Source organism: Schistocerca serialis, chromosome 3, assembly GCF_023864345.2.
Source record: "Schistocerca serialis cubense isolate TAMUIC-IGC-003099 chromosome 3, iqSchSeri2.2, whole genome shotgun sequence".
Lineage (NCBI taxonomy): Eukaryota > Metazoa > Arthropoda > Insecta > Orthoptera > Acrididae > Schistocerca > Schistocerca serialis.
The window spans coordinates 122,989-139,002 of record NC_064640.1 but is presented as its reverse complement, the minus strand read 5'-3'; positions in this window follow the sequence as shown (position 1 = coordinate 139,002).

Here is a 16,014-nt window from a genome sequence, read left to right as displayed (position 1 = left end):
CTGTGTGCAGTCTGTGGCTGCTTTGCATTGTTGTAATACTCGCCATTGTAGTGTTAGGCAGCTGGCTGTGAACAGCGCGTAGCGTTGCGCAGTTGGAGGTGAGCCGCCAGCAGAGGTGGATGTGGGGAGAGAGATGGCGGAGTTTTGTAATTTGTCATGAACTGCTATATTTATATATGATGATATCAAGGTAAATACATTGTTTGTTCTCTATTAATATTTTTCATTTGCTAACTATCCCTATCAGTAGTTAGTGCCTTCCATAGTTTGAATCTTTTATTTAGCTGGCAGTAGTGGCGCTCGCTGTATTGCAGTAGCTTGAGCAGCGAAGATTTTTGTGAGGTGAGTGATTTGTGAAAGGTATAGTTTAATGTTAGTCAGGGCCATTCTTTTGTAGGGAATTTTGAAAGTCAGATTGCGTTGCGCTAACAAAATATTGTGTGTCAGTTTAAGCACAGTCATGTATAATTGTTGAAGGGGGACGTTTCAACAGGCAAAATATGGTTCTGCCGCCGGCAACGCCTGTGTAAGACATGTGTCTGGCGTAGTTGTTAGATCGGTTACTGCTGCTACAATGACAGGTTATCAAGATTTAAATGACTTTGAATGTGGTATTATAATCGGCGCAAGAGCGATGGGACATAGCATCTCCGAGGTAGCGATGAAGTGGGGATTTTCCTGTACGACCATTTCACGAGGGCACCGTGAATATCAGCAATCCAGTAAAACAACAAATCTCAGACATCGCTGCGGCCGGAAAAAGATCCTGCAAGAAAGGAAACTGAAGAGAATCGTTCAGCGTGGCGAAAGTGCAACCCTTCCGCAAATTACAGAAAATTTCAATGCTTGACCATCAGCAAGTATCAGCATGCGAACCAATCAACGAAACATCATCTACATGGGCTTTCAGAGCCGAAGGCCCACTCGTGTACCCTTGCTGACTGCGCAGCACAAGGCTTTACGCCTCATTTGGGCCCATCGGTACGAACATTGGACTGTTAATGACTGGAAACATATTGCCTGGTTCGACAAATCTCATTTCAAAATGTATATAGAGTATGGACGTGTACGGGTATGAAGACAACATCATGACTCCATGGACCCTGCATGTCAGCTAGGAACTGTTGAAGCAGGTAGGGGCTCTGTGACGTGTGCATTTGGAGTGATGTGGGACCCCTGATACGTCTAGATACAGCTCTGACTGGTGACACGTGCGTAAGCATCCTGTCTTATCACCTGCATCCATTCATGTCCATTGTGCATTCCGACGGATGTGGGTAATTCCAGCAGGACAATGCGACATCCCAGACAACCACAATTGCTACAGAGTGGCTGCAGGAACTCTCTTCCGAGGTTAAACACTTCCGCTGGCCACCAAACTCCCCAAACACCCTGTACGTTTTCAGTAAATTGTATAGCATTATCGAGCATATCTGGGATGCGTTGCAACGTGTTCATCAGAGGAGATCGCTACTCCCTCGTACTCTTACGGCTTTATGGGCAGCTCTGCAGGATTCATGATGTCAGTTCCCTCCTGCGCGACTTCAGTCATTAGTCGATTCCATGCCACGGCGTGTTGAGGCACTTCTGCGTGGTCGCGGGGGCCCTACACGGTATTTCTTTGGCTCTTCAGTGTAACAAATTACTTGTCAAAGTGACAGCGTTACCAACATGTTTTCAAATGGTTGTAGCACACGGTACGTTGCCGGAGATGGGTTACAATTTAAAATACGAGTATTATGTACTCATCCCCTCTACAAGTTCTAGCAGTTAGTGATGGTAATTACGGAACATCCTGTACGTTTCCAGTAAATTGTGTGGCCGTTGTCGTATTACAATTGGTATCTGCGAATACATTTCATAATTCGTGACAGATCGTCAGGCGCGACTGCAGACGTCCGCAGCGTTTACCCAGGGGGCGTCTTGGCTAAGGAAGATATGACGGCCACGAGAATAACCGGAGGTAGAGAGCGCAGCACGGCTAGTTTGAAGGACATTTTCAACTAGTGTTGCCAGAGGTGTCTCTTTTTAGAGATATGACGACTCGCCGCACGTAAGCTTTAAGCGGAAAGCCAAATGCTAACATTTCGAAATACACTATTCTACCAGTAAGTGTACAGGCACCGATTAGTGGACATTAATATGCAGTGTGTCCACCCTTTGTCTCTATGGCGGCTTGAACTCTGCTCGGGACACTAAGTGAGGTGCCTGCCGACAATTTACGCACCACACACGGAGATAGTATCTACGTGTTTGTCTTTGTACATGCCAGGCAATACATTGCTCAGCAAGATTGCCATGCCTTTCACCAATTTTGAACGTTTGGAGCACAATGGGCAGGTTCTTTAAACCAGGTCGCGGTTTTGACGATGTAACGAACCAACTGAACTGAGTTTGGTACGATATTCGTCAAGATCCGTTATTGACTTATCAATTTGTGAAGCTCTTTCTCGTGAATTAATCATCCAGTTTTTCTGCAACTGTAATCATTCATTTGCCCCTACACGTACATCACGTGTATCGATTTCCATCGCACTGGGGTAATTCCTCCGGGATACGTTTAATTTCCTTAGTGTGTAAATACACTCCTGGAAATGGAAAAAAGAACACATTGACACCGGTGTGTCAGACCCACCATACTTGCTCCGGACACTGCGAGAGGGCTGTACAAGCAATGATCACACGCACGGCACAGCGGACACACCAGGAACCGCGGTGTTGACCGTCGAATGGCGCTAGCTGCGCAGCATTTGTGCACCGCCGCCGTCAGTGTCAGCCAGTTTGCCGTGGCATACGGAGCACCATCGCAGTCTTTAACACTGGTAGCATGCCGCAACAGCGTGGACGTGAACCGTATGTGCAGTTGACGGACTTTGAGCGAGGGCATATAGTGGGCATGCGGGAGGCCGGGTGGACGTACCGCCGAATTGCTCAACACGTGGGGCGTGAGGTCTCCACAGTACATCGATGTTGTCGCCAGTGGTCGGCGGAAGGTGCACGTGCCCGTCGACCTGGGACCGGACCCTCAGCGACGCACGGATGCACGCCAAGACCGTAGGATCCTACGCAGTGCCGTAGGGGACCGCACCGCCACTTCCCAGCAAATTAGGGACACTGTTGCTCCTGGGGTATCGGCGAGGACCATTCGCAACCGTCTCCATGAAGCTGGGCTACGGTCCCGCACACCGTTAGGCCGTCTTCCGCTCACGCCCCAACATCATGCAGCCCGCCTCCAGTGGTGTCGCGACAGGCGTGAATGGAGGGACGAATGGAGACGTGTCGTCTTCAGCGATGAGAGTCGCTTCTGCTTTGGTGCCAATGATGGTCTTATGCGTGTTTGGCGCCGTGCAGGTGAGCGCCACAATCAGGACTGCATACGACCGAGGCACACAGGGCCAACACCCGGCATCATGGTGTGGGGAGCGATCTCCTACACTGGCCGTACACCACTGGTGATCGTCGAGGGGACACTGAATAGTGCACGGTACATCCAAACCGTCATCGAACCCATCGTTCTACCATTCCTAGACCGGCAAGGGAACTTGCTGTTCCAACAGGACCATGCACGTCCGCATGTATCCCGTGCCACCCAACGTGCTCTAGAAGGTGTAAGTCAACTACCCTGGCCAGCAAGATCTCCGGATCTGTCCCCCATTGAGCATGTTTGGGACTGGATGAAGCGTCGTCTCACGCGGTCTGCACGTCCAGCACGAACGCTGGTCCAACTGAGGCGCCAGGTGGAAATGGCATGGCAAGCCGTTCCACAGGACTACATCCAGCATCTCTACGATCGTCTCCATGGGAGAATAGCAGCCTGCATTGCTGCGAAAGGTGGATATACACTGTACTAGTGCCGACGTTGTGCGTGCTCTGTTGCCTGTGTCTATGTGCCTGTGGTTCTGTCAGTGTGATCATGTGATGTATCTGACCCCAGGAATGTGTCAATAAAGTTTCCCCTTCCTGGGACAATGAATTCACGGTGTTCTTATTTCAATTTCCAGGAGTGTATATTTGGAGCATGTCATTCAAAAACGTTTGAAACGAAATAGAGGGGAGCAGGTTGTTGTTAGGAGAACATAATGTATTAGACTCGCGGATCATGTGGTGTTATTGGCAGAGAGCGAAAGAAGTATGACTGAAATGTTAAAAGAATTAAACAAGACACGTGAGTAAATTGGAATGAGAAATAATAAGAAAAAGGCAAAATGTCCGGTGATAAGTGCAAGAAAAGTAAGAACAACTATAATGTTAGGAAGGAAGATACAGAACAATTTAGTGTTTTTAGATAACTGCGACGCGCTATTATGGACGACATTGGAAGTAATAAGGAGGTGAAAACACGTATAGCAATTGCCAACGAGACGTTTCATAACAGGAGGCTTTTATGTGGGTGCGTTGATAGGGGATAAAATAGGCAGGCGCAGTAAGAAATGAGGTGGTGTTAAGTGGGAGAACAGAGAGAAACTTTAAAGGTAGCAGCATGAGGAAACACAATTGGCATGGACACTAAATGAGAAGAGATTGTTTATTGATGGTATGGAGGAAATAGTGAATGAAAGAAGAAGGAAAAGAAGAAGAAGAAGAAGAAGAAGAAGACGCAGAACATACTAGGTGGTGGACAGCGTAAGGACAGAAAATAGTTTTGAGAAAACAAGAGGGTAACAAATGATGGGACTGCATGGAGAGGTACATGTGATGACCTGCCCTAGGGCATAACACTCATGATGGCGGCGATGGTGGTGGTGGTAGTGGTGGTGGTGACGACGACGATGAAGAGGAGACTTATTTAGAACATTTTCCAAGACGCCCATTTTCTTGCAATCGAAATTTAAACAAAAAATTGGCAGTATATAATCTGTACTCTAAAAACGACCGTGAAGTGCGTGGCAGATGGAACTTGCTACTATACCAGTTATTAGGACTTATTCCCACTCCACTGACGTATGGAGCGTGCGAATTGTGACTGCTTAAAAGCCTCTGTGCGTGCTGTGTTTAGTCTAATCTGGTCTTCACGCTTCCTACAGTTACGATACGTAGGCGGTTTCAGTATATTCCTACATTCATCATGTAACGTCGGTTCTAGAAACTTTCTAAGACGGCCTCCTCGCGATACTTTGCTCTTCCACGGGATAGTCTGTGTCTATCATCAACTGTCCGTTAGTTCAGTTCTTTGAACACCTTCGTGATATTCTCCTATGGGTCAAACAAGCCTGTGAGCATTTTTTCCTGCCCTTCTCTGTATAAGTTCAATATCCCCTGTTCGTCCTATCTGGTACTGATTGCAATTCCCCAGTATTGTACCAATGAACAGCATGTGCTTTACCTACAAATATGCTTATATGATCGTTCCATTTCATACCCCTACAAATTTATACACTCAAGTACAGGGTGTTTCAAAAATGACCGGTATATTTGAAACGGCAATAAAAACTAAACGAGCAGCGATAGAAATACACCGTTTGTTGCAATATGCTTGGGACAACAGTACATTTTCAGGCAGACAAACTTTCGAAATTACAGTAGTTACAATTTTCAACAACAGATGGCGCTGCAAGTGATGTGAAAGATATAGAAGACAATGCAGTCTGTGGGTGCGCCATTCTGTACGTCGTCTTTCTGCTGTAAGCGTGTGCTGTTCACAACGTGCAAGTGTGCTGTAGACAACATGGTTTACTCCTTAGCATAGAGGATTTTTCTGGTGTTGGAATTCCACCGCCTAGAACACAGTGTTGTTGCAACAAGACGAAGTTTTCAACGGAGGTTTAATGTAACCAAATGACCGAAAAGCGATACAATAAAGGATCTGTTTGAAAAATTTCAACGGACTGGGAACGTGACGGATGAACGTGCTGGAAAGGTAGGGCGACCGCGTACGGCAACCACAGAGGGCAACGCGCAGCTAGTGCAGCAGGTGATCCAACAGCGGCCTCGGGTTTCCGTTCGCCGTGTTGCAGCTGTGGTCCAAATGACGCCAACGTCCACGTATCGTCTCATGCGCCAGAGTTTACACCTCTATCCATACAAAATTCAAACGCGGCAACCCTTCAGCGCCACTACCATTGCTGCACGAGAGACATTCGCTAACGATATAGTGCACAGGATTGATGACGGCGATATGCATGTGGGCAGAATTTGGTTTACTGACGAAGCTTATTTTTACCTGGACGGCTTCGTCAATAAACAGAACTGGCGCATATGGGGAACCGAAAAGCCCCATGTTGCAGTCCCATCGTCCCTGCATCCTCAAAAAGTACTGGTCTGGGCCGCCATTTCTTCCAAAGGAATCATTGGCCCATTTTTCAGATCCGAAACGATTACTGCATCACGCTATCTGGACATTCTTCGTGAATTTGTGGCGGTACAAACTGCCTTAGACGACACTGCGAACACCTCGTGGTTTATGCAAGATGGTGCCCGGCCACATCGCACGGCCGACTTCTTTAATTTCCTGAATGAATATTTCGATGATCGTGTGATTGCTTTGGGCTATCCGAAACATACAGGAGGCGGCGTGGATTGGCCTCCCTATTCGCCAGACATGAACCCCTGTGACTTCTTTCTGTGGGGACACTTGAAAGACCAGGTGTACCGCCAGAATCCAGAAACAACTGAACACCTGAAGCAATACATCTCATCTGCATGTGAAGCCATTCCGCCAGACACGTTGTCAAAGGTTTCGGGTAATTTCATTCAGAGACTACGCCATATTATTGCTACGCATGGTGGATATGTGGAAAATACCGTACTATAGAGTTTCCCAGACCGCAGCGCCATCTGTTGTTGAAAATTGTAACTACTGTAATTTCGAAAGTTTGTCTGCCTGAAAATGTACTGTTGTCCCAAGCATATTGCAACAAACGGTGTATTTCTATCGCTGCTCGTTTAGTTTTTATTGCCGTTTCAAATATACCGGTCATTTTTGAAACACCCTGTATTTACTCGAGTTAACAAATTTCAGCTGCAGCGCACTGAAGCTGTAGTCATCGGACTACGTAGTCTCATTTTGTGAAATGTTGATTTTGTTGATACCGTCACTGTAGAATATTTGACTATGCTAACAGAGCCTCAACCTCACCTCTGCTTGCACGGCTTCGAACTATAAACGTCCTCGAATGTGTTCCGTAAGTTTTGGAGACAGATGAAAATCGGATGGGACCAAGTCGGGGCTGTGTGGAGGTCAATCGATGGCAGTGAACGAACTGCATCGGAGTGCTGCAGACGTCGCAGCGCTAGGCTGTAGTTTGGCGTTGTAATGCTGACCAACTCTTCAAATTCGTGCTTTCAGTTTTCTGAACTGTTTCTCACGCACCGACATAGTTACATGACACACCGCTATGTTACACGGTACAAATCGGATCCCCCTAGAAGCAGAGGGCTGCAGATATGTAGAATAAAGATGTAGAATGTTACTAACGTTTTTTTAACTGGAAAGCTTAAGAGTTTTTAAATAAAACATTTGGAGTAATTACTTCTCAGCACGCCCTTGTGTTATATGCACAAAACCAAGAAACTGTTTCCGAGCAAAGTATGCTATCCATTTAATTGAACATCTTTATAACGTACATCAGTAGTAAACCTTATGGTGATGGTGAAATTTCGGATTTATATTTACATTGAAAAACGATTAATCTGTGGCCAATACACAATTAAAATGGCAGTAGCCAGGTGGATATTAACTGCAATACCGCCCACATTGCCACGGTAAGTGGAAGAATTTGTTTTCCGACACATGTCGCCATGTAACTGTCGCTCATGGTGATACACGTCAGAGAGCCAGTACCCGGCATCACTAACGAAATAAAGACGCAATTTCTGTGTGCCGCATTTGAAGGTGAGTCTGTAAAGGCTACAAAACTAGTTAATGGAATTAAAAATATTTCAAAGAGTGAGTTGTTGCAGTTTTCCATTTTTATATTCAATACACTAGTCACAGGCTCTAGATCCTCAGTGGATATGCTTAATCGGTTGTGATACTATTTGAATTGTTGAGCGCGTGATGTGTCCCTCCGAGATTAATTTTGCCTGGGCTTTAAGCGACTCACCGGTCAGCATTTACAGAGCTGCCAACTACATCTCGCATGTTATTAGGCTCAGTTTGAACCGCAGCTAAGGGAAGCGAACGCAGATCGAATGTGCATCCGCAGTCATTCCCTCTATTGACTACCATTCGCCTATATTCAACAGTTAAGGATTCCTCTGGAAATATTCCAAGTAAACTTTCTCTGGATATTTTACGTTTGTTTCCAAGCGCCTGCCAGTTCAATTTCATCAATAACTCTGTGACACTCTCCAACGGGTCGAGCAAACCTGTGACCATTCGTGCTGCCCTTCTTTGTATACATTCAGTATCGCCTGGCAGTCGTATCTGATTATGATCCAAGAATCTCGAGCAATATTGGGGGATGGGTCACACGAGTGATTTCTAAGCAATTTCTTTTATACACATTGTATTTTCCTAGAATTCCACCAACGAATGGCAGCCTGCCACCATCTTTCCCTAAGACTGCGTCTATGTGACGGTTCCATTTCAAATCTCTAGAAATTTTTACACCCAGGTATTCGTGTGAGTTGAGCGATTGAGAATTTGACTCGCTGACACTATACCCGTAGGATAAGGTTATTTCGTTTTGTGAACCGAACAATTTTACATTTCGGGAACATTTGAACCAAGTTGTCATCCTTTGCACTACAGTGATATCTTATCAGAGCGTGGCTTCTTTCAGATAGTACTTCATTACAGACAACTGCATAATTTGCGGAAAGTGTGAAGTTTCAAATAGACCGCGTAACCACCACCCCCTTCTCCCCTCCAAATTGCTATCTGAAGACTGGAAGTCCCATATGTAAACCACCTTCAGAAGTTCGTTCACTTTCCGTATCAGTTAATGTGTTAAATACTTGACCTGAAGAAGCATAGCCCTTTGCAGTTGAAGACGCTCTGTTTTAAGAGAAGCTAGTTTTTCGAAAACATCTGAATGTTTATGAGCTAGGTGTTGTACAATGCTCTAATATTTCAGGTACATTCAGCGATATGTGTGGATACTGTCAGACAAATGTGTTGCGAATAGAGTGAGTAGTAAAGAAGTAATAAATTCAAAATTCATGCCTAATGCTGACGCCTTACTGCATGAACAGCTAAAATGTAGGAGCGATAAAAGTCTTTTTTCCTTTCATCATTCTGTCAGGGATATCAGCGGGAAAAAAAAGTTTCGGAAATTTTCGAAATTGTGCGACGTTTGTTGGAAGTCGTCAAGTGCTGCCATTCACAAATGCACGGTTAATATAATCTGGATAATTTTCGCGCCATGAAATTATGCTGTCTTAGCAGTTTCTAACTTTTAACGCCCGACTTATTGCGTTAAACCTATGCCTTTAAATGAGGGACGGAAGGAGGATTGTATTTAATGTGTCATCGATGTTGAGGTCATCAGAGACGCAGCAGGAAATGGCACTGCGTCAAGGAAGGGTAAAAGAAGTCCGCCGTGCCCTTTTAAAGGAATCATCCCGACATTTACTTGGAGTGATTTAGGAAAATTACGGAAAACATAAATCAGGGTGGCCAGACGCGGATTTAAACCGTCGTCCTCCCCAATGGGAGTCTCGTAGCTAGCGTTTCTGCTCTGGAACATGGGATTCCGGGTTCGATTCCCGGCCGGGTTGAGGACTTTCTCCGCCCGGGGACTAGGTGTGTGTGTTGTCCTTATCATTTCGTCATCATTCGTGAAGGTGACGAGATTGGACTGTGTAAAGATTAGAGCTTTGAACAGGCGCTGATAACCGCGCAGTTGAGCGCCCAATAAACCAATCTTCATCATCATCATCATCATCATCATTCATCATCATTCATCATCATCATACAGTGTACTAACCACTGCGCCAGCTCGCTCGGTATACATTTAAATGAGTAAATTATGTCAGTATTTTTAGTATTTACATTGACTTCATTCTTCATAAAAGAATGCATGAACTACGAGCAGACAAAGGAATTGCGATAACGAATGAGAAATACCTGATTGTGCTTCTGTTTGTAGATGACATGATTCAAGTGAATGAAATGACCTCCAAAGATCTGCATACTACCTGAACGAAATATGCAACGAATGCAACTTTAAAACTTCTAGTAATAAAACGAAAATCAGTGCACTTCGAGGAAAATATTCAGTCAGATTAAAACTAGTTTTGGATAATCCCGCTTTAGAACAGGTCTCTTAATCTTTCATTTAGGCTACGCTGTAAGATCTGATTTTTGTTCTGATACTGAAAATAAATTACACAAATTCTAAGCTGTCTGTGGCACCATTATCAGAACATTGGGCAATAAAGTACAAAAAGAGATTGTCCCGAAATTCTATAAAGTGGTCGCGGTTCCTGTGTTATGCTATGAAAGCGAAAATATGGTTAAAACAAAAAAGATTCAGACGGCAGTGATGAGGTTCCTAAGAAATTCGAAGGGCTGCAGAGCAAGAAATGATTAGGAATGAAGATACTAGAGAAAAATGAGAAAAATTAAGTGTTTTCAACAGAAACTAAAAAATTCAAAAATATCGTGAAGACTGGTGAGAATGCTAAGTCCCAGACTTCCCCAAAATATTCTGAACTACAAGCGGAATGGGAGACATGATATTGAAAGGCCTCGGACGTGGGAGCAATTTCGTTTGAGAGACTATCCCGCGTGGCGACTACTGAAATACATTATAAAATTCTTAAGTTATACACCAAAATAAGTAAGTTTTAATGTAGTTTACGTTCACTGACGTAAAAAAAAAAACATTTCTTGCTTTCTAAAGTGGGCTATGTTCTTTCTCAGGGTTCAAACTGTCTCCATGCCAAATTTGAACAATATCTGTTAAGCGGTTTAGTCTCGAAAACGAAACAGACTGTGTTACAAAGAAGAAAACCAACTGAGAGAAAGAAGCGGCGTCACTTTCTGCAGGACGTGCCCATCATTTTGCAGGACAATACTCGGCACGCTTGGTGCAAGTCGTGATTCATTTGTTCGCTATGTGGGGCTGGAAAGAGCCGTACCACTCACCACACACCCCGGACTTATGCCCTCGCGATCTCAGCTTGATTCCTAACGTGAAGGACGAACTCTGGGGTATTCGGTTCGGAGCTGTTATGGAGATTCGTCGGACAATAGACTGCTCCATTCGAACTACGTAGCGAACTGGCGTAGCTACGGGTATCTTGCTCTTTCGACATCACTGGCGACGGCCTATGTACGAGAGCTGCTCAAAAAATATCCGATCTCTAGTAATTGTTGAAATCAACAATGGTATCAGGGCGTGCGTGCGCTCATGTTTTCAGGCATACATAGCACACATACCTGATTTTCTCCACTACTTCGGAACACTTGCAAGTGGTACACGTCGGATTTAGTAATGTCAGCAAAATGACGTCATTGCATGACATTTGGCTTCAAGCTTGGCGATTCTCAAGTTGAAACCATCATGTGATTGAGGACGAAGTAATGGGTAATACACGGCTAAAGGAGTGGTACAACCGTTTCGAAGACGGCCTCTAATCAATGAAGACAGAAGCCAGTTAATGTACGCCCTCAATATCCGCATATCAGGTCGTTACTGACCCCAAAAGATCCCTAATGAAGCAGAATAGACGAATCACAACCAGAGAAGTTGCAGTCTAATCTAAAAGCCGTAAATTCAACTAAATACCTAGGTATTACAATCACGAACAAGTTAAACTGGAAGGAACACATCGAAAATGTTGTGGAGAAGGCTAACCAAAGACTGCGTTTTATTGGCAAGACACTTAGAAAACTTAACAGACCTACAAAGGAGACTGCCTACACTACGCTTGTCCGTCCTCTTTTAGAATAGTGCTGGGAGATGTGGGATCCTTACCAGATAGGACTGACGGAGTACATCGAAAAAGTTCAAAGAAAGGCACCACGTTTTCTATTATCGCGAAATATGGGAGAGAGTGTCACAGAAATGATACAGGATTTGGGTTGGACATCATTAAAAGAAAAACGTTTTTCGTTGCGACGGAATCTTCTCACGAAATTCCAATCACCAACTTTTTCCTCCGAATGCGAAAATATTTTGTTCACACCGATCTACGTAGGGTGGAACGATCACCATTCTTTCCGGGTGCTATACGAGATTGGAATAAGAGAGACTTGTGAAGGTGGTTCGATGAACCATCTGCCAGGCACTTAAATGCGATTTGCAGAGTATCCATGTAGATGTAAGTATAGGTGTTCACATTTTTCCTATCCCCTGTATGTGCATATCGTTCCCACAAACTTTGTTACCTCAATGTCGATATCTGCACCATTTTAGAAATATGTAAGCTTACTTATATTATCTGTAATGTTAATATACAACATGAAAGGTAAGGCTCCCAACACACTTCCCTGTGGCACACGTGGCTACTTTTACACGTACAGATGAACCTCCATTCAAGATGAGATGCTGTGTCCTCCCTACAAAAATATTTTACTGTGTCGTACTTTATACGATACAGGCAAACGGTCAACTACAATTGCTGTTAACTGTGCGGTAACTTCTAGCGTATCAGAAGCGGTTTAGGAAAATTGTTTCAAATGAGTATACGCACTCGTATTTCGGCAGGTGCACAGTTTTGCCTTTCAATTTTTGCACGTTTCCCAGATACTTTTTCGAAAATGTCGAGCAAAACAAATCGAAATGTTTATTACATCATGAAACAATGAAGAAGCAAATGCGGGTTTGTTCGCAAACCCGAAGCAACATCTAGTGCAAGAGTCATGGGTTTTAATAAAGTAGCTGTCGATAGTTTTTCTTTTCGTTGCTAACAAATGTAACTGGCAAACACATACTAATGACTTCTCAAATATCTAATTGTGATGGAATAGGCGTTTCGGTTAATCCTAAAAACCAATCGAAGATCGCAGCTTGCAAGGGGAAACGTCAAGTAGGATCGTTAACATCTGCAGAAAGGGGCGAAACAGTAACCAGCCTCATTATTACGTCAGCAAGCGGAGCTTACATGCCTCAAACTTATTTTTTCTCGAAAGAAGAAGCAGAAAAAAATTTAGTTAGGACTGGTAGGTGGAGGTTGCGCTGAGGTCCACAGCACCGCATGGATGGCCACAGAATCATTCTTTGTATGGTTTCGAAAATTTGTGGAATTTTCTAAGGCATAAAAGGACTTTCCAGTTCTCCTTATATTAGATGGCCACTCAGCACATACGACATACATTGACGTTACGAACTACGCGAGGGAGAGTTGCGTTTCGTTGCTATCTTTACCACCGCATTGCTCTCTCAGACTTCAGCCGCTTGATGTTTCTTTTATGAAGCCTTTAAGCCTTCGTTATAGTGATGAGCTTCGAAAATGGCTACGAAGCCATGCAGGGAAAGTCGTAACTATCTTTCAAATTTCAACGCTTTTTGGTTCAGCTTTCGTCTAAAATGCAACAATGAAAACCGCTATTAAATGTTTCGAAGCTAATGGAATACGGCCCACGGACCCATCCATATTCACCGATGCAGACTTCCGACCGGCAGACACATATGACATCGGACAAAATAGGTCGTCAGATAAAGAAGTTATCGTATCTGAACAATTGGAATTGCCTCCACCTAGCACACCAGCTAAAAAAGACGACGCCAACGGGCTGGATAATCAAGCGGACGAGGTTTCAGCGAATTGTAACAATGAACTGCCGCCTAAGAATGGCAAAGTTATTGAGGCTAATTGTTCTAATCCTTGATGCTCTTGGATGACAACTGACAACACGACCTCCTCATTTCATATTTCACCTGAAATTTTGATGCCCTTGCCAAAAGTTAACGAAAGCAAGAAAAGAGCGAAACAGAAGAGGGGGAAGACTGTTGTTTTAACTGATTCGCCGTACAAAAAAGGAGTTAGAAGCCATTATTAAGGAAAAATAGAAAAAGAACTTTGCCGAAGAAGAAAGTGCAAAGAAAAAACTATTTGCAAATGAGAATAAAATTAAGAAAAAAAAGAAAGGGCCTGAAGATAAATGGAAAAAAGGACAGAATACAATACTAATGAGAGTGATTATGAGAGAAGTTCCGACTGTGAATGTTTATATTGTGGTTGGTTTTATTCAAAATCAGTTGAAGGTTGGGTCGCTTGTTCCACGTGCAAAAAATGGACACACGATTCTCGTGCAGGAATAGATAGCGAAGATGATCAGTCTTTCCTCGTGTGTGAATTTTGTAAACAGCCTTAAGAAAAGGATACAATACATGAAAACTGTAGTTTGACATTAATATTCGCTTTAAACTAAATAAATACCGAGCAAGCCAATATTTTCTGCATTTCCGATAATTTTATACGGTTTTGTAATCACTTGTACTTACCACCCCATTCTGCCGCGTGCACAGGGCAGAATGGGGCAAATGACATACATTTCTGTTTTTGAGTGAAAAATATTGTTTTATTTTATGGCAATGTTCTTGTATTTTTGTGATTAATACATCATAAGGTGTTCATATAAAAATTGGTAACTCTCTTATTTATCACTTTTGTACATTTAATCAAAGTTTTCAATTTTGTACCCCATTCTACCCCAGGTTACCGTATGTGTCGGATAAGAAAGATAAAAATACAATCGCTACTCGTTTCTTTAACGACAATTTAAGCTGTGCTCTCGGGTTCCTCCCATCGTTCATCACGATATATTGCGAAAAAAATCATAGTTAACGATCATTATAAATTGCTCTAGAAAGGAAGGCAATCACAGTTAACATTTAATAAGGCGACTGGTATCCTTCGAAACGCTAACTAATGACCGTCATGCTAAACGTCATGGGTCAAAGCGGACGGGTGGAATCGAAATACGCCCTTTGCCCACGATCACTACTTTCTGTCAAGTTGTGCCATTAATTTCTCTGCTCCCTAATCTGATTTCGTATCTCCCCATCAGCTATTCGATATAAACTTTTTTAGCATTCTTCTACACCACCACATTTCGAAAGTTTCTAGCCGTCTCCTGTTTGGAGAACTAGGCATATTAACTACTGATTCGCAATGTGTTTATTCCGAAGGGCAGAAGGTACCTCGAAAACAATGAAAATAATTTTTTATTGGTGATTGTACCAGTTTCATTTACAATTAGTGCGAATATAAAAGCATTTTAGTCCAAATCCTTATTTGAAGGTCCTAAATGTCGGTTTAAATGGCAGCTTGCTATGTAAGACATGCCCACTTGTTTCTTTGTGACAGCTCTTCGTTGAGATGATAAGCCGAGGGACATTTTTTCCCGTTGCTTTGAGCTTTCACCTATTGAATACATTTTTTCTTGTCTCGTAGTCAGTTGTTTGCTACAGTAATAACGTATCATGGGTGTTTTTCGTTTCTGAATGAAACAAATGCCAAGATCTACCCACAAAGTTTTCGAGAGAAGTTCTAGAAGACTTGCAAGAAATAAAATAGTGAGTATCATGAAACAAATGTTTTGTTTTTGAACGGCATGCGTACAATTGGAAAGGAATGAAAAGCTTTACGAGAGATGTAAAAAATTAAAAAAACTTTACAGTGCGCTGCTTGCAATAAACAGGAGAGAAATCTATGACACATGCAGTGAAAGAAACTATGAATTTAAATGAGTGCATGTACGTCGCTAAGTGCAATACAACTTTAAATTTTCCGTAACTTTCCTAACTAAATGTACCTTTCCTCTCAAACCATTTATCCTAGAACCATGGAATTCTAACGGTCAGTTGTCTTAATGGAGGGCATGAAGAGTCAACGGGCATGAAAGGGAAGCGGCGGTGGGGAAGGGAGTGAGACAGGGTTGTAGTCTATCCCCGATGTTATTCGATTTGTTTATTGAGCAAGCAGTAAAGGAAACAAAAGAAAAATTCGGAGTAGGAATTAAAATCCATGGAGAAGTTTTATTATAAAGAACACTGTTGCTTTTTTATTTTTGAAATTTGCCCATAAAACCTGTCTTTCTAAATTTTTCCAAAAATTTCACTATTAATATATTATTCATGAAAAATAGTCAGCTTGTTGGAAAATAGTGGAAATGCATGT